Genomic DNA, 27,167 nt, shown 5'->3' with positions numbered 1-27,167 from the left:
TATATTTTTTTTTTTTCTGGAAAGAATAGGAAACATTTTATGAGCAGAAGGGTAGTAGTAAATATTCAGAGCCTTCCTTATATAACCTTAGTAACACAGAGTGACAATTTACCTGAATAAAATTCATGCAAAAAAGGGAGAGCTTCTCTTTTAATATGATTCCTCTTTTCATGAATCCACTTGCTTGCTGAGCTAAGTAAGAAATATGGAGCATATGATGAAAAGTATTTTATTCTTTCTAGCATTTTTACTTATATAATGAGTGAACATACCCATCTAGAAATATTTAAAGAGAGGTAAAGTATTTAAAAATAGTCGTTATTAGTTTTCTTTTTAATTTAAACAATCTCTTGGGAAAATAAAATCAGAAAAATTAGCATAGGACAGTGGGTAATGTAATTAAATAATAGAATAGGTTCCTAATAACAATTAAAAATTGTATATTGCTACCTATGTCTGTGAGAATCAGTACAATAATTTAAAATGGCAGATACAAGAAAACACCATAATAATGAGACTTTAGTTCTTTCAAAAGTGAGCAACTTTTACCTAATTTTTTATAAATTTTAACTAATCAAGAATATAAAACAGCCTGCATGAAACACAGCAAGTTACTTGGATGTGGGTAAAATCCCTGACAAGTAGAAAGAGTATAGATAGGGGACAGAGCAAGTTTTCCTATGAGCAAGCTGGATACACAAATAAGCATTTATCATTTTAACAGGGACAATACACATCTTAACATTTCATTGCTATGATTTGTATGTAACATTAAGCACTTATATACTCTTTTTTAAATGAAAACACCTATCAAAAATGAGCAAATTTGCTAAAGTTTATCCTTCTCTAGTAGGTTTTTAGGGTAAGTATCTGTCATTATTATAAACAGAGGACGTGAAGTTTCTTCCATCTGCAAACTTCCTACAATCTTTCACTTTAATTTAAATTTTATTTTCAGTCTTCTTTCATATTTTTTTTTTTTTTGTTTTTTTCCCATACCGGGAATCAAACTCATGGTCTCGTGCTTGCCAGGCAGGTGCTGTGCCGCTGAGCTAAATCCCCAGCCCCTCCTCTTTCATATTTGTAACAAGAAGATATTTATCTCTAAACAAAATTATTCTTTTAACATAAAACCAACATCCTCTACTTCTCATACATACTCATTTATATGCAGATCCTAATATAGTCTTACTCATTAATTTTTAGCTAAAATAACTTTTGTTAGAATCTTGGTTGAGAACTATCTCTAATATATAAGCATTTTATTTTATTTATTTTATTTATATTTTTCTTTTTTTTTTGAGACAGGGTTTCACTATGCAGTTCAGGCTGGCCTTGAGCTCACTTTGCAGCCCAGGCTGGTCTTGATCTTGCAAAAATCCTCCTGCCTCAGCCTCCTGAGTGCTGGGATTACAGGCATGCGCTACCATATCTGTCTATATAAGCACTTTAAAGACCAATAAAGCTCACAAGAACATAGCAATATAAATGATACACAGACAGTAACAATCTATAACCATTCATCTTTCAGTTTTATCAGTTAGAGTAGCAAAAATTAAAAGAAGCACATTTGTTTAAATAACCCAGAGACATGGTCACTTTATAAGCATTTTGTGATACTTTTTATTTTACAATATTATTAAAAGTACATATTTATTATTATGTAGGGGAAAATTTATGTAATATGTAAATTTACATATACACATACACATATATGTATTTTTGTGTAAAAATTCTTGATCATCACTGTTGTAATGTTCAATCTTATTAAAAATTATGGAAGTATTCATAATTTATTCATAGGTTAGCTCTGTTAAGTTCATGTAAAATCACAAATATAGCGAAGGATCTTGGAAATTTAAATTAACATAAAAGCTCTAGATGGGAGAAGGAATTTTGATATCTTAATTCAAATTTTGCTGAACACAAGTTTGCATTTTTCCAGATTTTTAACCTTGTATGGAAATAATACTAGCTCATTTGGTCAATAAAATCGTGCAAGTAGTTTAAGAAGCTTATTTAGCTTTGTTATAAAATGTTTTTATATCTGCTCTAGTAATGTTCTCTTTCTTCATATTTGATAATGTATGTAAAGCAATACAATAACACTTTTTCATTGAGAAATAACACTTTAGTCTAATGTATTAAAATATTCCATAGGTAGGAGATATTTCCAGTTCACACAATGGGAAATAAAATCTTTTTCTCGGTTATAGATTGGAATTTGTAGAAGTAGTCTTTTTTTTTATAATTTTGAACACTGTTAAAGGGAACACAGAACAAAAGTCACACTTACCTACTTTCCAAGGTCTGTCTGCATGCCTGTAATAGATAATTTGAAATAAACAAAGATCAGTGATGGGCAAATGTTTATGACTCTCACCTGACGGAGCATAGACCCCCATCTCTGGTGACACAGATCACTAATCAACCAGACTGAAGACAGGCCCTCAGTCGCAGCTCCCATCCAGGGAAGAAGAGGCATGGGCGAGAAGGAGGCCATATTAGATCCAAACTAGGTCAGCATTCAGAACGAAAGCGCAAGTAATGTAATCAGAAGTGATAGTTTTATTGTTATTTGGGATCCATTTTAGGGATCAAAATGCAAAAACTAGCTGAGCCCCAAATGTCTCCTTAGCCAACACCATTTAAATAGCTTCGGAAAGCAAATCTCCAGGCCTTTCAAGGGGAAAATCAACAACTATCAATGATTTTTTTTTTTTTATGTCTTTTTGATACAGGGTCTCACTATGCAGACCAGGCTGTCCTTGAGTTCACTTTGTAGCCCAGGTTGGCCCAGAAGTTACAACAATCCTCCTGCCTCAGCCTCCTGAGTGCTGGGATTACAGGTGTGTGCCACCACACCTGGCTAAAGATAATTTTTAAATAATGAAGACACAATGGTCCTGTAAAAACAAATAAAGTATGTGTCAAAGATTAATAATGAAGGAATCAGTAATTTAGAAAAGCTGGCTACTAATTTTTATACATTTTGTAAATATCATTCAGAAAATTTGCATATCTGAAGATGTTTTAGCTTCAGTAATGAGTAAAGAAATGTTTGGAAGTCTAGTTTGGTATTAATTTAGCTGTAACATCTTTAAAATGATGAGAGGTATACATGAAATCGTTATTTTATCACTGATTTTACTTTTTAATCTTGGAAAATTATGCGGATGTTTGTAGGATTCCTCAAATATTCCCTTCCCTCGCTCCCTCGTTCCTGCTTCCTCTCTCTTCCTCGGTAACCATGTTCCATTATATTGAGAATAAAGTTATTCTGAAGAGAACGGAGCTGGAACTCATATGTTTTCTCCTTGTGAAATTTTCTTTTAAATGATTTATATGTAAAATAGTTTCCCATAAATTTGGGTTTATCTCTAGAACACTGGCTTTTTAAAAACTCTGCTGACTTCTTCACTGCCTTGTTGCTTCTTGCTGAATTTATCCTTCTAGTATGACATTTTATGTTTACTACTGGATTGTTTGTTCTAAAATCAGAGTTTTAAAATATTGTATGCTACTTAATTTAACATTGCAATATGTATATTTTTATATTCATAATTTGGTTCCATAAAATGCAAGAGTACACATGAGATCTACAATAATATACGTGCACTTCTCCTCCAGTCATTTGTTCTACTATTGTTATAGGCTTTGCCTCTTTATATTATAAACCACAAAAAAATGCTGTATTTTAAGAATTATCCTTCAATTGATATTAATCTATGGGAAAGTATTCAATGTTTATTTATACATTATTATTTTCAGTGTTCTAACTTTACTGTATAGTTATAGTTTCCAATTGGTATTATGTTCCTGCAGCCTGCAAAACTTTCTTAAAAATTTCTTATAGTTTAAGCATTGTGACAAAGAGATCATTCAGCCTTGCTCCTGTCCATTACTCTGCCTTCAGCTTTCACTTCGCTGGCTTCACTATTCCAAGTTGAAGGTTCTTTGTCCAGCATTGTACAGCTTTATAACTTTACAGAGAAAGTTGTGGGAACCTTTATCTCTGTTCCTCGGTTCATGCTGAGTGAATCTGTCCTGGCTGTGTCATCACTTACACTCCAGGTGTTTGGTGTGAGGTGGAGACTCAGAGTATTTTTCCTTTGTTTTTGTACTACTTGTAGTTTGTGCTTCATAGATCTCCAAGTTTATGGTTTTGATCAAATTTATAATATTGGAAATATTTCCTTCAAATATGTTCTGTGTTCCTTGCCCTTTTCTATGACTTCATTGCAAGTGTACTACTGTCCTCGGAGCCACTTAGCCTTCCCTTCCTCCTTTCCTTCAGTTTTGTGATGTTGATGTTTGTTTGTTTGTTCCAGTTGTTTGCTTGATTTTAAATATTTTATGTTATGATAAAATATTCTAGTCCACCAGTGATTTAATCTTTAGGGTCTAATTTGCCATTAATCCCATTGAGGGAAAATTAATTGTATAAATTAAACTTCATGATTTTTTTTTTAACCAGTCTGACATTGCCATCATTCTTGCCATTGAAAGTATTTTTTTCTTGAGGGATTTTTCTTCTGATATAGATTACAATTTCTGACTTTTCAGCACAGTTGTGTTTTTAAAGTGGATACTGAATATTGTTTGCTGTAAACTAGTTTGTTTGATTTTACTGCATACTGTAACATATGATAGACTTTATTCTAGCAGAAATTTCAGCCATAGTCAGTTTTACCTTTTTTTCTGCATTTGCAGAAATATGTATGTACTAATTTTTTCGTGGGAGACAGCAGCACATGCAGACCAATATTTTTACGGTAAAGCCAGTTTCAGCTCTACTCCTAAGATATGGGAATTGAGTGATCTTACCTTGTGGCTCAGATGTTTAACAGATTCTTTTACTTGTGCCTTACCACCTCTAAAGTTCTATGATAGTGTGGGAATTGTTTTTTTTACCAAGTTTTTCTTGCTTGGCCCTGCAGAGTGTAAGCCAGAGCATATGCTGATAGATATTGAGTCAAAGCCTCAGTGACCTTTATATTTTTAAACTTTTTTTCTGTGCCCTTTCTTCCTCACAGCTACTCTAACACAAACATTACAGTTGTGTGAAGTTTCCATCAACATCAGTTTTAGTTTCATCCACTCAGAGAAATTTGCAGAATATTGGTAGGGTAGTTCCTCCCCACATTACACTGTGCGTATCACCCTTGATCAGAAAGAGAGGCTGCCCTAGGACTTAGCTTTATTTTCCCCTTTCCCTCAATAACTGTGTTGCTGCACTGCCTGGAGTTGTGTAACAGGAAATTGTTGTTTCCTATATTTTGTCCCAGTGTTTCCTTATTTGTAGAGTGAAGGAAATTATCATGAATTGCTCCTTAAGGCACTAAAGGGCAAATATCCAAAATACCATTCGAATTCAATGTTTGTTTAAATTACAGAACCCCTCATTCTTTTTGAAGGAAGGTATATTCTTAAAAGAAATCACATTACAATCAGGGCTGACTTATTTATTCTTAGTCAAATATTAGTATCTGCTCTATTTTCATTGTCAATCTAGGATATGTATTAAATGCAAACAATTCTGTGCTCTGACATTTTGTGATTTAAAACTACCTAAAGAAACTAGTACTTCACTTTAAACTTTTTGCTAAACTTCTCAAAGAAATTGGGTGGATTTTTTTTTTTTTAGTGGAATAGATTTCTGATGGGTACAAGGTTTCATCCAGTTAATACTGGCCTAACAGTTTCTATTGGAATGCCAAATATCTTCTGACAAGTTGTCTGGGTATCCATTATCTCTAACATAGGCCTCCTAAGGATCAGGAACTGTAGTGATAATGCCAAGAGGGCTAAATCTTTTATTGAGTTGATCTAACCCAAGGATTCCATGCATTTTCAAAGGTGGGAAAAGATAGATACGCTCGTATGGAATAGTTTTAGAAGAGGCTTAAAAAGTGGCTTTATCGGATTTTACAAGCAGAGAAGAAAAAACCTAACAATACAGTTTATTTTACTTCTATAACAGAAGAAAAACCACAATACAATATCAAAGCTCAATATTTAGAATTAGCAATGGGGAATGAACAATTTCAATGGCTTTTTATCCCTTTGAAATGTCCTTGGTTTTGATTTGAGGCTCTCTATTAAGCATCACAAGGTACTGCGAATAGTTGTGCGCAAAGTTGCACCTTTCAGACTCACGTTGCCTTCATCTGGTCAATCACAAAAAAATGGAATTTTTTTCTTTAGATTTTCCCAGTAGAAATTCAAGAAAAATATACCTATAGTCCATGAAGAGAATATTACAAATTGAGTTCTTTTGTGTTATTCTACTTGGCCTGTCACCGACTAGGCATCATTATTCCATCATAACCCGAGTAGGTGTGAGGTCTCAATCTAGCTCTAAAACAAAGAAAACCTGAATTTTTTTAAATAAAATTTTTCATGAAAGCATCAGGGAGGGATAATAACACAAATGTATGACAGACTCATAGGATGTATGACAAGCCTGTTTGTATGTTCCTACCTCGAGATAACGCTGTAGTTTTCTTTGCTTGTTTTCAGGTGCTGAGCCAGCAATGGTGGCCTCAGGATGCAGAAGAGATGAAAAGGCAGACCCTGAAATCAGACCGCTGTGGAATGCTGGTGATCATGCTGCAAGTCCTCTGCGGGTCCTCTGTTTCCCTACTTCAGCAAACACAACTAAGCTTAAGGGCTGCAGCCGTAAGACCACCAACTCATTGCAAAGTAAGGTAAGAAGTTACAAACGCATCATTGCCTGTAAAGGGAGTGGCTCAATTCCTCACTTTCCTTTGTCCTTTTAAATCATAAATGCTCTTTTATATCTCTAAGAGTGACATATCTGTCAAAAGAGTTCTGACAGTTGATATTTTATTAACATCTATGTTCTCATTCTAAGAAATCTTTATTAGTGGTCTCTTTGGATACAGTGACATTGTGATCTGGGTTTCTTGTAAGAATAGAAAGGTTGAAGCTCTGCCTAGAGGGTGGTGAAGTGAGAAAAGGAAAGGAATCCAGCTATCCTCATTTGAGTGGTGTACACGAGAATTCCTCTGGTCATTTTTGAAACTGGCTGACAAAGTAACTGCAGAAGAAAAGATGATAGAGAAGCAGATGCTCAGGGAATTTCATAGGGGAAATCTCAGGGCACGGTCCTAGGATGATTTCTAAACATCTCAAACCATCAATAATCACGTACTTGATATAACAGTAAAATATCATGCTAAAATGGTTCTGATTTCTTATGCATTGTTATTTGCTGTAATACACCTTACTTAAACAGATTCTTATTCATTCAAACATAACAGTGTGTAAGATACGGCTTTAAGTCCTTCACAGAAGTCATAATCATTTAACATTCATAATACCCTAATGAAATAAATGCTACTGATGTAGGGGAAAGAAACTTCCAACCTGCTAGATGTCTTCTCTAAAACTGAAGAATGAATTTTAGGAACAGCAGAGTTTAAGAGTGTATATTCATTGGGGGGAAATAAAGCTTCTGTCTGAGAGAGAGTCAGACAGAAGTGGGCCCCAGTGAGTTGCCAATGACTGTCTTTTCTATGGAATTTTATAGAGCAAATCCAAAACCCAAGGCAGGTCCAAGGTAAGAAAAATGGGAAATTGCAGGGTGGGCATGAGATGGAGCAAAACTATAATCAACCAATAAGATTATAAGTGCTCAGGAAAAATTAATTAAATTGGGAACAAATAAGAAAGCGAGTCCTGTATCAAGCAGGCATGAACACAGAACAAGGGCTCTTCCTGTAGGGGTTGAGTTAGTGAGTCTTTCTGGCTTCCTCAAGGTGATCACTGCCTGTTTAGAATATCAATCCCTGATACTCATCCTTAGGGAAGTACATGGGTGCATTTGTTTCATCTGTTGTCTTGAGATCTGGCTCTCAGCTGGAGGTGCCTTTCTCCCCCACAGTTGCAAAGCATCTCATCTTCCACACTGGCTCCTTCAAGGGCCCAGCCTTATCCCACTACCTATAATATTTCTATTTAACTTAGTTGTCCATAATGCTACCACCACCCATTTCACAGATTAAAGCAATGAAATAATTTCCCCAAGTTTTTACAGATAGTAAGTACTAAGGCTAGAAATCCAAAGTAGGAAGTTAGATTCCAAAGCCCGAACAAATAGTGTGAACTTAAGAAATATATCTGTTGAATATTTTTTCCTGGGATCCAATAGACTTTTAACAAATATACATAATTTTTTAAATGTTATTAATATCTACATGAGTGGGCATGATTTTCAGATTATAAAGATATTTCTGTTCACTAAAAATAACAAAAGAAGTTAATAATTAAGAATTGAAAAGGACAATACATTTTAACATTATATCATTCTAATAAGGTATGTAGAGATGAGCATGACTATTTGAAATTGTCTAAAATGCCACATAAAATTATAAATAGTTTTATAAATATATCAGGCATTCTAGACTTCTTATCAGTATTCTAGGCTTGAACTGCTCCTACACTTTGGTAAGTTACTTAACCTCCTTTCAGTCTGCACTTTTGAAACAAAAAGATAAATAATTCGTACATAAGTTCAGGAGGCAACTCAGAGAAGTAAATAAAAGATTCCACACATTCATAGACTTCTTGAGTTATGCTTGACCTCAAGATCTTATTTATCCTCCTGGGAACCAAGTTTCTTGTAGGTACATATATTTCTGATCAGACAGAAATAGTTTTAGTTTTTCTGTGCAGACTCTAATGGTGCCAAAAATTTCTATAAAGAATTAGACAAAAGAAAAATCTGAGCAGTAAACCATTTCCAGACCCCCTTTAAAAGCATCAGTTGTGATTCAATATTTATCTGTGATTGACACTGACCTATACTTACATTGTATACTTCCACATTTAATGTTTAGATTTGGCTTTAATGCACAGCATTTTTCCCCCTCTCTATGGAGATTTATTTTTCCTTGTCTTGAGAATTTTCCTGTCAAGCTCTTCATAAGGATTAAATAGTTCTCCTTAATTTAGAGATTCTTGTAAAGTATCTGATCACTCTTCCTTCTCAGTCCTGTTTTTGCTTTGTCTTATTCAACTGAGATTCTAACGATGAATTTATCCTCTTATCCTTCTTAGGCTTAACCACTGCTTTTCATACTTAGAAATATTTCCCTTTTGCCACCTGGATCTAAATGCTTACTGCATGCTTTGTAAATAAATTCTGCATTTAATGACAATTTATCACATATCTTGGATTTAATGTGAAAAGACAGCAGAATCTTCTACTCCTCTGGCCTTTTATTTAATTCTTCAAAACACAATTTATTCTAAATACCATATAATTTTTACTGCCTTGTACTTTTAGTGCTAGAGAATGACAATATGAATAAAAGATACACATTTATAGAAAATATACAAATCTTGAAAATGTAATACATATTATAGGCTAGATAGTAATAAACATAAAGATAATATATTAAGGATGAATGGATTAGATAGCTGGATGACTGACTGCTTCCTTAATAAAAAATTTGAATTTTGGGTGGGGATCTATTTAGTAGAAGGTTGTGATTATGTTGAACTTGAGTGGCCAGCAACGCAATAAGTCATAATTTTTGTACAAATAGTTAGATGTTTATGACCGAAATCTTAAGACCAATGTCAAGGTTGGAGAGACATACCTCTATATTTACCAAAAAGACAAGAATTGAAATTAAACAATTAGAATTCTAAAAGAAAATACTTTTGCTATCAAGACAGCAATATATTCAGAGTGATTATATTGAGTGAATGACACTGGCATTCAGGTATAACACGGGAAATAATTAGCAAGTAAAATTGCCAAACTCAGAAAAAAAACCTAGGTAGGCATGATATCATAATATCAAATAAAATATTTAACCTGAAGCATGCAACCCCTTCCCCAAATAAATCTAGGATGCATATAAGTAGAAAAAATTCACAATATTTTGGTGACTAAAGTAATATTTTTAAAGTAATATTTTAAGCTTTTTTCTTAATTATATGCAGAAAAAGAATGCTTCTACTATCAGTCAATGATTTCTTAAACTTTTATCTCTGTGATGGATACTTTAGATGTGGAGTATTTTTGATTAGTCACAATATATACTAGTAAGCTGTGCCCACCTCCTGGTATAGCAGATGCTGACACCAGGAACAGTATACTTGAGACATGTCGAGGTAGGTTTTTTCCATGTTATGACCCTCCTTGTTCAGGAGCCACATTGTTGGTGGGAATTCATCTACATTCCAAAGTGAATCATGGCTAAATTCATTGATTCTAAGATTGGATCGAGCTATCCTGGATATTTACCTTGTGTGTATTTTTGAGCTAGAAATTAACCCTGTAGTTATCAGTTTATTACTCCTTAGCTCCAAGGTAAATTTTTTTGCATCATCTACAAAAGTGGATATGGGCCATTAAAATATTTTCCTTTTTTTAAGGTGGTACCAAAGCTTAACAGTAGAGATTGCTGGATAGATACTGTCCAGGGATAAAAAGCCTTGCTGTCTAGTAGCGGTGAGTGTCTCAGACTCCTGCAGTGTATGTGGCCTTCCCAGATCCCAGCTCCTTCTTGGTGAGCAGCTTATTCCTGTGAGGCCTCTGGCACCTGCAGTACAAAAGGAGGAACAGTAATCATCTACCAGGGACTTCCTCTACCTCCAGGGACAGTTTTCTATTAGAACCTTTTCAGTGAGAAGGATCCCTCAGACAACTTTCCCAGGCCCTCGGCAGTAGGTTTAAAGTGTGTTGTAGCAGCACTACCACAACCAGGTCTCTTGTGGATAAGCAGTGGCCACCTCCCCTCTACAGTGTCTGGACCTCATCCGAATGGACGACATCTGTGGGGCTTTTCCTTAAGGTGTCTTGTCAGCCACAGTTGTAGTGGCTGCTCCTTATTTCTGTTATTCCTGTGCTTTTTAAAGTGCTCTTTATGTATTCCTCATCGTTTTGGCCTCTCGTTAATAATTACGTACATTAAACTTTCCTGGTAAAAATTACTGTATGATGTCTCTTTCCTGATCGCACCCAGACAGACTTATTCACTGAATAGCATCCTGTAGATTTATTAAACTTTGCACCATACTAAAAATTGGATGTTATATTATTTAGTATAATTAAATATCAGTCCTGGAAATCTGTCTCACATGTGGATTATAGATCTAAGTAAGCAGGACAAAAGTGATAGAGCTCCTCCAAGAAAATATCATGAAACAAATACATGACCTTAGAGAAGACAAACATCCTTTAGGTATATCCATTACAAATACGTTAATTGTAACAAATGCAAAGTATATTACATTAAGAAATTTGAGCTGAAGGCTGAGGCAGAGCAACTATAAGTTAGAGCACCTCCTGGACAGTTTAGCAACTTAACGAGAATCTATCTCAAAATTTTATTTTATTTTATTTTATTTTTTGCTTTTTCTCCGGTACCGGGAACCGAACTCACGACCTTGTGCTTGCCAGGCAGGCGCTTTTGCCGCTGAGCTAAATCCCCAGCCCCCTATCTCAAAATTTTAAAAAGCAATTTTCTGTGACAGGGTTTCACTATGTAGTCCAGGATGGTCTTCAACCCACTATGCAGCCTAGGCTGCCTTGTGACTCGAAGTGGTCATCTTACCTTGGCCTCCCAAGAGCTGGGATTGTAAGTATGCACCACCACACCTGTGTCAAAATAAGAAACTTTAAAAAATGGCTAAGGATGTAGCTCATTTTGAAAGCTCTAGATTTTCCAGTACCACCAAAAAACCCCTTCTATTCATCAAAAGACAATTAAATGATTTAAAATATAAGCTAAACTGAATTCAGTACATGAATACAACTCTTAAAAATCAATAAAGTTGACCAAAAAAAACTGAGTAAAAGACTTGATGGACATTTTGCAAAACAAGATAGTTTGTCAAGTGAATTAAATTTCTAAATAAAAATGTGATTATATTATGTACTAAAATAGCTAAAAGTAAAAAGAAAAAAGAAAATATCAACTGTTAGAAAACTGTGAAACAACTAAAATACCCCTAAATATTAAGCACAACTCAAATTGGAACTCCTTCAGTATCGACTAGACTCTTTGCCAAAATTCACCAAAACAAATATTCACATAGTTAATCACTGGCATCCGTGTTTCTCAGGAACATCCACAAAATGTCTTATTACAGCACTATTTAATAGTCTGAAATTTAAAGAATCCTTGCTATTCACTAACAGCCAAATGAAAAACCAACTTGCACTATGTTTAAGCAACCACATGCTATAGAGAAGGAGGACCGTGTCACTATGCACAAAAATACAGACAAAAACTAAAAACTAGGAAATCAGCCACAGTGGATGAAAGTCAACCCTTGAAGGACATTTCTGTGAGGCAGCAACTGAGGCCACTGGAGATGCTGGCAATCCTCTGGCTCTACCTTTGGGTGCTGAAGAGACATTGGGGCTCACATATTGAAATTCATGATGGTGGACAGTGATGATCTGTACACTTTTCTCTGTGTTTTTTTCTGCATGTTTATCAGGAAAATATTTTAATAAAATCATAAAAAAGGATAGTTCATTCCTAGAACGAGAATAGTGTTCACACATCTGTCCAATGCTCCAAAATTCCTGGGAGTCATATAACCTCCTTGCCATTAATTTCCAATTACTGGTGTTACATTCTAAGATATCTTTTAGTTGACATTAGTCTCTTTTTGTCTTAATTTCATTTGACCTATACCCTAGCCATTCATTTACCTGGCTTACAGTATGAAGCTTTTCATTTCTCAGGGATTTATGTGGAAAAAAATTAGCTTACTTGGAGAAAATGTTATGATTCTCATAAGAAGCATCCAGAAAGAGGCCACATGTCACAGTTTCTTACATGTAACCACAGTACCTCTTGTGTTATTGTCACCATTCAAGTGCAAAGCAAAGAAGGGCAAAGAAAGTGAAGACAAAAACTTAAGAAGATTCATTAAAGTTCACGTCACAATAAGAACTGACAGTTTCTGGGCAAGAATTCTTTCACTGTGTTCTTTGTAGGCTGTTTAGTTAGAACCTCAGAGCCAATAGAGAGTTTCAGTTCTAGATTCTTGATACCACAATGAAGTACATTTTATGACAGAGTTGATGTGAGGCTCAACTGGTGGATTAATGTGCTGTGAGGGTTGCGAGGCTTGCAGTCTAAAGAATGACTCACTGCTCCTCCATTTATTATTTATGGATTACATAGTGGGCAGCCAGAGAGAGAGGAAAGAGATCTTGCAAACTAAAATCAATACAAATAATAGCCTCTCCCAAGAGAAACCCCAGGGGCTTAAGTAGTGTGCTCTCTCTCATTTTTCCTTCTTTTTCTTTCTCACTTCTTCCCTTTCTCTGTTTGCTCTAAAACATATATTTTTGACAGAGGACCATTTCCCAGTTTTGCCCCATTGCATTCTTTGTAAATAATCATTATTAGTATTTTCTGCCTTGCATTTTTCTGAATGATCCATTCTAAGTTAAAAATGGTAGGACACTAATTCTATACTTCACCACACTTTTAGAAAATAAATGTGGACAGAGTAAAACTTTCCAGACCAGGAAGACAGAAAATTTAGTGAATAATCAAATATGCTGATTGTTTTACTCTTCCTGATACTCTTGTGTCATTTTTATTCCCTTCATACTAATTTTATTAGAACTACATTAATATAATGAAGCAAAATAAACCTACAAAATGTGTCTGTATTGCGTAGTACATTTGGCTCAGTCTCCACATAAAACAAGAAGAAATTTTATTTTTCAGAATACTATTATATTACATCAATGGTGACTCAGTGTGGAATAAACATTGAGTATTTTGAAAGAAAATGAAAACATAAGGAAATGTATTATCTTAGTTATTAGAAGAAAAAGTTCTATAAAAAGCAGCTTTTCCAACATGTGCTTTAATTCCTACAGTTTAGTAATAATTTAAGTAGCTAAACAGAAGAAAGTACATGGTTCTACTGATTTACATCTTGAGGAAAATAAGTTATATTCAAAATCAAAAAGAAACTTCCAAACTATTCCCTTAGTTTGTTGGTGAATAAATAGCTCTATCAAAACTTACATAACATTGCAAACTAGTGTCCTTCAATGTATATAAAAATCAATATTATATAAAATTATATTTGCTTGTATCTATTTGTTTAGCATTTTGGCTTCTATATGTTTTTTGTTATTGTTAGATTCTTTGCTTTTGTTTTTGTCACAGACCTCATTATGCAGCTGAGTGGATCCTCACACTAGTGATTCTCCAGCCTCAGCCTCTTGGCTGCTGAGATTAGGTGAGCACCAACATACGTAGATTGGCTTGTGCGCTTAAGGAGCTACATTGTGTATGGAGTTATGTATATTATCAGATTATCTTCTCGATTTGGTTTCTTTATTATTCTTAGTTCAAAATGGAAAACTAACAACGCAGCAAAAAATGTGACAGTGAACAAAGCAAGGTAGGAGAGGTCCTGTTAGCACAGAAAGACTTTGATTTTCATTGTGAGCAAGTTAGTAATCTTTTATGACAATTTTCCTCATAAAAACATACAGTTAAGTTTTCAAAGTTATACTGCAACTGTTTGCTACATAACGGAGTAAAGAGGTCAAAGGAAGAGATTAAGGAAACACCAAGAATGGATGGATCAAATTAGTAGCATGGGAGATGACAAAAGTCAGTGAGTTTTGTATTTATTAATATATAGTTGAGAATTTACTGCCCCCAACAGGTGCTTGAAGAGAGCGTAGTGCTTGGATAGAGAATGTGGGAGAAAGGGTGGCAGTGCAGAGGCTGCAGCAGTTGATTGACCTGGATTTTAGAAAGATGGCGTTGCTTTTATACATGATGAGACAGAGGAAAATGAAGTATTTATGAGAAATATTTTAAGCAGAAATCTCAAACGGCCGTTTTATATAAGGAATCCAGGGTGTGGAGATGAGGGTAGGATAGAGGTGCAAATTTCTCAGAGCATTGTTAAGCACTATACATCTTATTAAATGTTATGAAGAAATGATAAATTTCTGAGAAATTTTACTGTAACATCTTGGTTTTTCACAATAACCTAAGAATATATACATGCTTTTTTTTTTTTTTTTTTTTTGAGACAGGACTTCACTGTGTAATTCAGGCTGGGCTTGAGTTCACTACGTACCCAGGCTCTACTCAAATTCAAGGCGATTCTCCTGCATCAGCGACTTCAGTGCTGGGATTACAGGCGTGCTCCACCACACCGGGCCACCTAAGAATATATACATATTTACAATGAATGGGATAACAATCACTATTTTCTGAATATTCCACATCATTCTAAAGATGAAGAAGTTCAGATAATGCCTAAATTTGGAACTATTTCACTTTTTTGATAATAGACTATTTTGTCAAAGATTTTGTTATATTAATGTACCTAACAATATATAATCTTTCATTCATTCTATCGTAATTTCCTAAAACTTCTTTGCCACATAAGTTTTGCCTCCCTAATTTCCTCTAAATTATATTCTCTGACAGATTTTTATTCTCAAACTCTAGATTTCAGAGAATCTCTATATTTGCATGCCATTAAACCTAAAATCTACCTATTCACAATGAGATGAAGAGAGAGGGAGAAAGATAATTTACGTAACTAAACACTTTCAATCAGAGTATGTACATAATTTAACCTTACTTATTTCAATGGTGAAAATTGAAACTATTTCCTAGGTATTACATATAAATATGTGTTAACTATCATATTTTTGCAACAAAGAATAGAACTCAGGACCTTCAACTTGCCAGCCAGGCGCTGTGCTGCTGACGTATATCCCCAGCCCAATTATCATATTAAAATATTCAACTAACAGTGTTCATCTCTAATTACACTAGATTTGTGCTATTTGTTTATTCTTTGGTTATTAAAGTGCTTGACTTCTTTTTTTTTTTTTTTTTTGGTTTTTCTCCGGTACCGGGAACCGAACTCACGACCTTGCACTTGCCAGGCAGGTGCTTTTGCCACTGAGCTAAATCCCCAGCCCCAGTGCTTGACTTCTTTTAAGCAAAAATTCCTACTGCATTTTTTGTTTGTTTGTTTGTTTGTTTTTTTGTTTGTTTGTTTTTCTCCGGTACCGGGAACCGAACTCACGACCTTGCGCTTGCCAGGCAGGCGCTTTGCCGCTGAGCTAAATCCCCAGCCCCCTCCTACTGCATTTTTAAGGTTATAATATAAACATGTATACTTAATATACATTTCAAACCAAATAGTATCACCTGGTTGTTAACCACTTTGATCAAGATTATTATTGCCAATATTTATACCAATTATCAAAAATTCAAAGGAAAAAATCAATTAGTGTGAATGTTCTAATTTTTTTCTCTGAAATTCTTCTTATTATTTCTAAACACTAGGATATACTCTATACTTCTTGTTTTCAAAAAGACATCAGTTTGTTTTTCTTCAATGGTCATTTTGCATCTACATATTATTTCTAATAACTGGCCATTTGGCCTTGATACTTACAGGTCCACTGAACAATTTTTCACTTCTAAAAAAAAAAATGTCTTTTTAAGGGACCTTTCAGAATAAAGATGAAGAAATGGAAACACTACAGCAGAATGTAATCATTGTATAATTCAAATATGAACTAATAAAAATTAAAATTAAAAATTAAGAAAACACTACAACAAAACCACTTCCACAGCTGTATGAAACATCAAACAAGGTTTTGGCCTAGAAACTCACCAAGAGGAAATTGTCACTGGGGAACAGAGTCGAGATGACAATTATTACACATTGTTCACTTTCATTTATTAATTGCTAAGTGCTAGGGAAAGAACATGTGGATTTTTATTTACATGTATATTTAATCTGCAGTTGCAATTTTTACCATCATTGGATATACAGTGCAATGAAAACATTAATATGTGCTAATGTTTTCCTTAAAAGTTTACAGGTGTGTAATTTGAGAAAAAATAATTCATTATAGGAACTATTTTTGGTATAAACCAGAAGTGTTTTATTAAAACACTATTTTGACTCAGTCATATAATCCATAAATCTTAATGTTTATATTGATAGAGATTATGTGTACTTTTACCAAATTTAAATCAATAACAGAAATAAATTAATGATGAAGCAGCAAAGACCATATGGCTAATTCAATTAAATTAGAGTTTAATTAGAAATAAACATATGCTTAACAATATATTAAATATTGAGAGCATACAAAAGCAGCACAGGGCATCAAATATGTTCTCCAGATGCATAAAACATAATTAAAACTACATGAGATGCACACCTGGAATAATTAAAGGAAAAGCTAGTTTAGAGCTTTGGAATAACAGTGGCCTGAAGAAAAAACTTAGAACCATTACTTTTAATTCAGTGACCTTGGCAGTATTACCTGCATTCCATAATCCTCAGAGCCTCACTTCTATAATGTGGGTGAAACCAAACATATCAGTTAGACACTTCAAGGACTGTATGAAATAAGGATGTAAACTACTATGTATAGCACCTGGCATACTGTAAACATTTTAAGAGTAAAATATAGATCATGTCAATCTAGCTGGTAATACCAGTATAGGAAGCATATAAACAAACACTTACAAAAATATATTGCATGTTACCCATAAATTTGAATTTGGTGAGCACTGTACAGAATAAGTATTAGATGAATGTTAAATTAATTACAATGATCTTAGTTTTGGTACTATTTTTATTTTAATTTAGTTCAAAATATTTTATACTTCTTATGAGATTTTGTCTTTGACCCTTGTATCATTGGAAAATACATTGATTCATCTCCAAGAATCTTTGGATTTTCCAGCTTTGTGTTACGGATTTCTACTTTCATTCCACTGTGCTCTGAGAGAAGTTGTACAATTTCTGTTTTTAAAATTGGTTTAGATGTGTTTTGTATCCCAGAACTTGCTCACAATCCACCTAATCACACATTTTTTCCAAATCTTAAAATTCTTTATATTTTTGACAAACTTCATATCTAATTCAACAGTTTTACCAGCTCTATCTTCAAAATCTCAAGCCAGAACTTTTCTCCCTACTATTATCTGGGTATGAGCTGCTGTGGGCTCTTTTATCACACAGACTATGAATCCATGTATGAAACGTTCACAGACAACAAATATATGGATTCAGAAAGTAGATCCATGAGCTACAGAAAATGAGGCTATGATGAATTTTGAGTGTATATGAGGAGTCTTGGGAGACAACATATCTTCTAAAACTGATTCTTAGTGATAGTTAAACTCTCTGTTAAAGATACTAGAAGTCATTGACTAGCACAGGTGATATGGCTGAGTGTTAAGATATGCAAAATATACTTCAACAAAGCCCTTGAAAAAAGACAAAAGCAAATAAAAACTCTTCGTTCTTTCTGGTTTTTCTAAACTCACAAGCCCACAAGATATTCTCTACTCAGCCAACATTATCAAAATCAAATTAGTTGCAAATCTCCGTCTTCCAATAACTTCCATTAACAGTCGAATGTAGCTCACATGTCCTTGCCCACCTCTTTGATTTTGCGTTCCCCGTCTTTAGCAAGTTCCAGTTGTTTTCGATTCATTTTTTTTCTCAGATTTGTCAAGTTTATGGCTGACTTGGGCTCTCATATTTTCTTGGCTCCTTTGGAGGCTCTTTCTCCTTTGAGAGGCCTAACCTCAAAGTTCACAAGAGATTAACAAACGTAGAAACCTGATTGCACCACAAACATCCTCTAACAAGTGGTCCTTACTTATTTTCATTGTTTATTTATTTGTCTCTGAAATTCTTATTTCTGGACTACATCTTCAGCTTGCTCCTTTAAACAGAATGTGAACCAACTGAAGTAAAAGATTTTGCTTATTTCATTCGCTAGTAAGTTTCAAATGCTCAGAATAACATCTGGTATATTCTAGGGACTTTATAAATACGATTCGATTAAGTTACTAAAATTAGAAATGAAGCAAAAGAGAAATTAAAGAGAGCTTTAATTGAACAAGGGTAAAGAGAAAAGAATTCTAAGAAATAAACCTCTTTCTACTTCTTCCTAAATACTACGTCATCTTTTTATAATGCCCATAATTTAAAATTTCTTTAAAATGTTACCCATGGTAGATTTTTCATCTATATTCTTTATCATTATAATCTTAATAATACTACTTAACACCCATAGCATGCACCATCTTCAAACTGCTTTATAAATGATAACTGACATCAATTAATTAGTCATTATCAATTGATTTGTTGAATTAATCTCATTTCTAAAAGTTCATTTTTATTGAAGTTAATTAAGAAGGTGTCCAAACAGAATCTCAGAAAATATCTAATCATATCTCCTGTGCATATATTGTGTCTCATTAAGAAATGGAAAACTCTTTCTTCCACTATATTTCTAAATTAGTACTATTAAAATGACCTTCAGGGGGCTGGGGATTTAGCTCAGCGGCAAAAGCGCCTGCCTGGCAAGCGCAAGGTCGTGAGTTCGGTTCCCGGTACCGGAGAAAAACCAAAAAAAAAAAAAAAAAAAAAAAAAAAAATGACCTTCAGCTAACACTTAATTTATTCTGTATCTCACTTTTCCTCTTAGACCTAAAAAGTTTTGAGAATACTATTTGTTAATATACTTTCCTAGCATAGTCGAACAGGCCCACAGGTGTTCTGAATAAACTCACTTTCTGTTCCTTCCTGTTTGCTGACTTCCTTCCATTAGTAATGATTGGATAATGTTTTTCTTCACAATATTTTTATCAAATTTGAGATACTTACAATTAATCAAAATCCACATCAATTCTGAATATTACATATTATGTTACATTGAGAACTTCTAATGAGCAAACTTTGCTTTCTAGGAGTTTTCATTGTTTAAAATTAAGTTAAATCAATTACCTCTTTTTTTCTGAAAATTCTCAGTCACAAAATACCGAGAAAGTAAAATGATGAAGATACAGCAAAGTATCTTTTATTTGATTTATTCAGAATTTAATGAGTTTACATGCTTCATTAAGACAGATAAAAGAATGAGATATTTTAAACAGTATAAAACAGCATAAAGGTTCTTATTATGCAATTTAAGGGTGAGTTACAGAAAAATAATGAAACTCACTGAGTAGTGGTTATAAAATTCTAAGAACTTTCATTATTTTCTCATCTCTTTCATTAACAAAATTAATTTTAATTTGAACTACTCTGTGGAGGTTTGCAGTCAATACACCAAAGATAACAAAATGCAAATATACCTAGCTTCTCTAACAAAAAAAGTGCAAAACACTATTTTCTTAATTTTATGCTTTGAAAAACCCTGATTTTAAATATGGAATCTTATTTTTAAAATTAAATATATTCACAATAGTGCCTTAAGATTAATTTTTGGCAAGCATTTTCTTCCAGTATTTGCTTCTATAATTTTATTCATACAAATTCTAGCAAAACAAACAAAAACTCCCAAGTTAACACATTTCATGTGAGCATATTAAACATTTCTTATTGAATAGGAGATTATTAAAAGCAATTGCTTGATAAGTGTCAAAAGTTGAAATAAATTTAGATGAATGATTGAATATACCTTTTACTTTGCTATGGGAAGGACAACTTTTAGAAAATAGGAAACACACTGTATCTGAATATTATATATTATTATCCTTTCCTTTTTGATGTCCATTCAAAGCAAGTACATTCACAAGATTAACTTCAAAACACAATTTTGAATATACGATAATTTGTTTAATGGTGAGGGAAGTTTATACAGTAAGAGAATAACTAGTTTGGGGGAAAAAAGCTAGAAAACTCTCATTTTCAACTTTGTAATAGCAGTAGCAAGTATATTTGTATATAAGTGTTTGTGTTTGCCTCCTACACTTGCTGTAATGAAGTATCACACAGCACTGTTCCTAAAACCACATAAATTTCCCCTCTCAGTACTTAAATAAAGGCAGAGGCAGGTTTGGTACCATTGGAGACTGCAAAGGATAATCTGTTTCCTGCTTGTATCCCAGGTCCAAGTAATTAACAGCAAATCCTAGTGCTCCTAGTGTAAACACATAAATTCTACCTCTGCTTCTGTCATCAGCTAATTCTCCTAGGGTATTTCATGTCTATGTTCCCTGACACCTTTTCTTTAGGAAAATGATTTCTTATAATTTAGAAAGGAAACTATTCAAACTAGGATGGATATCTTAAGAAAAGAGGTTAACTGGATAATATATTAACAGAATAATTGTAAAATTTAATTCTTCAAATATTGTTTGGGTTATACCTCTAATTGCTGAGACAAAATACCAGACACCCAGAGTAAAAGGTGGAAAGGTTTATTCTAGCTCACTCTTTGTAGAGGTTTCAGTACATAGTCAGCTGGCTCCAAGAAAAGGTAGCATTGCAGAGGAGCTTCACAGACGAGAAACAGTCCATGGCAAGGCAGGCAGGAAGAAGTGAAGCAGTGAAGCAACACCAGCAAGCCTCCCTTACCCTTTTATCCCACCCGTGCTACAAGCCTTGTGGGTGCTGCCATCTATACCTAGGTTGGGTCCTGAACTATGCTAAACCAATCAGAGTACTAATTTAGTTATCACACCCTTAATCATGTTCACACATTTTCAATCTACATTCATGTAATCTAGATCCAGCATCCTTCAAAAATCCCCAATTATGAATGAATGAGGTTTTGGGGGGAAATCTAGATATAAGCTGTTGCAGAGGCTCAGGGATAAAGTAACCATCAGGGAAGGTTGTGTGTGAACACCTAGGCTGTTTATTTCACTCAGATTCAAGCCAGCTGAGCCCAAAAAGTCAGTCCTTACTGAGGGAAGAAGGAAGGCTTTAAAGGGGAGGTAGTTGCCACGGTTTGGTCTGGGGAGCAATTGCTGCTTCGAGGAATTTGGGGGCAGAGAGAACGTGGTCGCCTTTCTCTGGAATGGAAGGTGCTGATATTATCAAGCTTCCTGAGGCTGGGGAGTTGGGACATATTGTCTTGCTTTTGTTTTTTTTTTTTGAGGTTTACTGTCATGTTTGCTGGCAATGGCCTCAACTGCCAGGTGTGACATAAGCCATAACAAATACCAATTCAATATTCAGTGTTTTAAAAATGCAATTCTTTAAATTTAAATAGTAACTAGGAAGATAATACATAATAATTCAGGAGCTTTGATTTTAGTAGTATGAATAAACTCACACTATGATTATCATATCTGAGTATTTTACTTCTAGAAATTACTGTGATTACTGATGATTAAACAGTAAAACTGAGTTTAAAATGAAAATTTAATTGAACAAATTAACTTGTATTGATCAATAATTGATTGTATAAATGTTATCTAGTCAGTTTCTACTCTCTCTCCCTAACCTATATGTTATTATTTGCTACGTTTTAGCACATAAAGGAATAGAAGCGAAGATACATTCAGTTACTTGATTCATATATAAAGTAGGAGGCATATGTCAAGCTTAAAGGCGTATTTCAGCATGGTGTTTGGTTTGCTACGCTGTTCTTTGGTAGTTCTGGTGTTATCCCTCTTAGTTAGTCTATCATTCTATTCCTGGGCTATAAAGGTTTCATTTTTAGAAATTTCTACATTCTGTTATAACTTGAAGGTTAGCTTGCATAAATGCAACTGGAAACAAAGGCATTAAATTATTGATAATGTTAGAATTGAGTTGATGAATAGTAATGAAGATTATATAATATCTGCATAGTAGTATGGAAATTTTGACTTATAGAGGCTTACAACAATGATTTTTTTCAAAGAAGTTATTTAAGGAGTGAGATGGTCCTATATTCACTATGTGTCAGAGAAACTGGGCTGTAGACAGAGAAAAATGTTCATCAAAATTAAAAGCAAGGTTCATGTCATTGTTACTGCTGTCCTTGGGGCCATAGTGCTACTTACTGCAAGCATTGTGTTATTGGAAAATGGGAGTCGGTAGAGAAGTAAGAGCAACCATGATTTTGTAGGAAGGTGAACACGGATTGTGGATCTACCTACCAGCCAGAAACTTTCTGGAGTAGCTTATAAGGACTATGACCATGATTATATACATCAGGCACAGGCAATAGCTTCAAAAATAATTATCATTATTTTTAGAGGGAGAAACCTAAGATTAACAGATTAAATAATATCTACACAATGACAAAGAATTGCAAAGTGGGGACTCAGAAAAAGAGTTAAATCTATTATTTTCTTAAAGTACAGGAAATCTAAAGCCAAAGGTATACTTCTAGCCCTGGGTGATCCTCCTGAAGTCCTGTAGGCTGCTATTGCAACACAGTAAAGTGGAAAACATATTAAACTTCATCTGATCATGCGGATTAAACTCAGCTTCTACCTAGGTTACTTCCTATCCTGTTCCTGAATTTATGCAAGGTGGTTAACTTTTGAGTCTCAATAGCTAACTAAAAATTCTGCTTCACAATGTTCTTCTGACAATAAAATGTGGAAGTACGCACATGAAAATGCTAAGCCTAACAGTTTAGCACATAGCATGCACCCCTGGAAACATTCAAGCCAGTTCATTACATCCACACACGCCTCCAGGAAACAAGAGCGCAAGCCACAGTTAGAAGTCTATTCCTACCTTTAATGAACTCAGTTTAAGTCTCTGAAAAGCATCCGTTTAACAAGCCTGTTGTTCTCAGCCTGGTATGCTTCAGGACATTAAAAAGCACCTGTTTGGCTCTGATGAAAGTGAGGACTGTGACATACCTAACCCAGTAAATCCACCAGAGCCAGGATATTCCAGGAGCACCTTCCTTGGAACAGGCTTCACGTTCACTCACAGAAAGTGGAAGTCCATGTATGCCTTAAGGAGACCAAGAGTCAGCAGTAGAGGCGAGGGGAAAGAAAGCTGTAAGACGGGAGCATTTGTCAGAGGAGTTGCACACATGCAGAAATAACAGCTGAAGGATTTTTGTTCACTTTACTCAAACCGATTAAAGTGTAATTATCAACCATCTGAAAAATTTATTTATGTTAGGTTAGCAAAATTAAAGCCCCTAAACATTTTCTTGCAGAAATTCAGGTTCAATTCTAGTAATATTAAGATTCAAAAATAGTGTTAAATGATAAAATTTTTTAAAAGTCTACTTTATTTATTGTATTATATATTTATTTATTCATCCTACGAGTTATACCCTTGATCCAGAGTTACAATAACAAAGAAAAACATCAGGTTTTCTCTCACAAATGTCACGTTTAATTTTATGTAACTGGTTTTACTCAAAACAACTCTTACAACTTTTTTTGGACTTTAGAATATTTGAAATGTTTCTTAATATTTTAGCATTTTATACAAATATGAAATTCACATCTGTAAATTTTTCATGTGACATTTCCTTCTTTTTTGAAGGAACAGGATTGTAAAGTAGAACTATTAAACATGTGGGGAATGACTGAGGAGTAGCACAAAGGTGAAAACTGACTTAAGCTATGTTACACACGTTATGCACACGTATGTACACCCCCAGCATGAGATTAATCATTATGTATTGTAAACATGTAAGAAGAAAAACTTTCAGAACTGAAAGGTTTCCCAAAGAAGAGTAATGTGTTTTTCTGGAAACACCAAAACAAACAAACAAACAAAACAAAACAAATCCAAGGAACAAGTTGTTTGTGCAACTTGTTTCCATCTGAAAGTAAATATTTTCAGGTAGGATACATAGAAAATATGTGGGACTTTGCAAATCATTATGAGTTAAAGTGCTTCTGTGGAGAATAAAAGTGCTTTTATTCATAGAACACTTGTCAAGAGCTGCCTCTTGACTTCAATTCAGGAAAATGTCTCACCTGATCATTCAGGAAAGCATCTCACCTCAGAGTTTGTTTATAATCCAAGTGCTGTACATACCGATTTAAAAAACAATTTCAAAGAGCAAAGTCAATGCTAGGGAATAGGAAATAGGGAGATGGATCTTAGGCAAAAGGAAAGGGCTACCAAGAGACAGGGGAATGACTGAGGAGTAGCACAAAGGTGAAAACTGACTTAAGCTATGTTACACACGCTGTGCACACGTATGTACACCCCCAGCATGAGATTAATCATTATGTATTGTAAACATGTAAGAAGAAAAACTTTCAGAACTGAAAGGTTTCCCAAAGAAGAGTAATTTGCAATTAATCCCTTGTTTCTGAGAATGAGAGTTTGCATGTTTTTTAAAAATAATTATTAGCGTTGATAGCAACAGTGACAGTTGCTATTATGGGAAGTTCTGATGATCTATTCCACAAAATACTAACTATAGTTATTGATAAAAATTTTTTATATTTCAAGATTGTTTAAAGTATTTTTAATATTTTTATCACAAAGAATATTGATGTGGGGGCTGGGGTTATAGCTCAGTGGCATAAATGCCTGCCTGGCAAGTGCAAGGTCATGAGTTCAATCCCCAGTACTGCAAAAAAAGAATATTGAAGTGATAGATATGTTTATTAGCCTGATTCCATTATCACATAATATATACATGCGTTAAAGCTTCACATTATACTGCATAAATAGCCCAATTATTTGTCAGTTAAAAACACAAAGTTTTATACAAATTTTAAACTACTTTCAGTATATTCATAGATCAAATAGAATAAGTATGCTTTCAAAAGTAAAGCTCTGTCCATTTCATTAAAAGCAAAATATATATGTGACTAAGAAAGTTCAATTATTTCCAAAACACAGAGAATCAAAACTTACCATCATGTGTTATATTTCGAAGATGTTTGTAAATTATAGATTTTGTCTTTTATCATGGGAGCCATTTTATTTACATGGTTGCTGATTGCTTACAATTTCTGGAGGGCATACGTTGGTGTGAGGAGAGTAGATATGAAGACAAAGGAAATCCTATGTCAGATATACTGTAGATCTATGAAAATATTATTCTTATGAAAAGAAAACAAACATTAAAAACATGAGTTCTCACAGATAGTAATAATATATTATCTGTGAGTTTGCATAAGTGTTTCTGAATCAATTTACATTTTTTGTTTTTCATTGTTTCAGAATAAATAAGCCCCATAAATTTTCTAGCTGCTATGTGAATACAAGGAAGCCTCATCTTAAAAAGGATAGCTTTCTAGAACATTCCAGAAACCATGATAAACACTGTTACACACACACACACACACACTTATCCCAAACAATTTGGGTATAAACAGGGCAGACCAAAGACAGAAAATAAGGAGGGAGACAAAGAAAGAGGGAAGTAAGGAAGGAAAATAGTGTAATCCAAGTTTTAAAGAATATATCTAAGGAAAAGTATATGAAGTATATACTATACCCATGAAGAGGTGGGGCTGGGGATTTAGCTCAGCGGCAAAAGCGCCTGCCTGGCAAGCGCAAGGTCGTGAGTTCGGTTCCCAGTACCGGAGAAAAACCAAAAAAAAAAAAAGAAGAGGTATGGTATTTTCCAATAAATTTATGTACGCAGAAGGCAAAGACAAAAAAAAAGGAGGAGGAAGGAAAGGCTCGGGATGGAAAATGAAAGAAAAATGAAGAAAATAAATACTAGTTTGTACAAAACTGGAATCTATGAATAGTAGCAATGTAACCATAGACACTGAAGGTAGAAGTGCTCCAATGCAGCGAGGATAGGAGATATGAAGCAAAGTGTCTGAGCGTTCTACTGCCCTGGCAGTTCACAGCAGTACGTATCTGTGGGCGGGTGGGAGAACGCCTCTGTAGGGTTAGACTGAACAGATACCTTTACTCTGGAGGCCACCAAGCTGTCTCTCCATAATGCGTAGTTCAGTTGCTCCTGAGTGACTGGCTCCCACTCAGGGTAGGGAAACACTTAAAGAAAGAGTTAATTTTGTATGAACTCAAGCTCTTTGTCTCCCAAAACAATAAATTTAAGGACAAAAAGAGGAATTTAGGAGAGTTTTAATATAAATTATAGTTTTGCAGAATTTTTAAGAGACAGGAATAATCACTGGGAAACAGGAAGATTTCATCAGGTGCACCTGACTCAGCTGGATTTCTGTCCAAATCACTGAGGGTCCAACAAAGTAAAGGCTCCAGGTTTTATACTTGTGCCTGGGATCAACCTGTTTCACGGGGCACAAACAGGTGAGGTTACAGACAAAGGCAGATATTCACGTAGTGACAGTTTTTTAACTTAACCTTGGGAAAAAATATACAACCTTTTGTACCTTGTGAGGATAGGAGGATATCAAAAATTTGGATGTTGAAGATGCCATGGGGTGCTACAGCACTCTTTCTTCAGGACCATAATCACATTCTTATTAGGAACA

Source organism: Chinchilla lanigera, unplaced genomic scaffold (genome assembly GCF_000276665.1).
Source record: "Chinchilla lanigera isolate Chin_1 unplaced genomic scaffold, ChiLan1.0 scaffold00002, whole genome shotgun sequence".
NCBI classification, from domain to species: domain Eukaryota; kingdom Metazoa; phylum Chordata; class Mammalia; order Rodentia; family Chinchillidae; genus Chinchilla; species Chinchilla lanigera.
The sequence above is the reverse complement of the archived record's forward strand: the minus strand, read 5'-3'. Positions refer to the sequence as shown.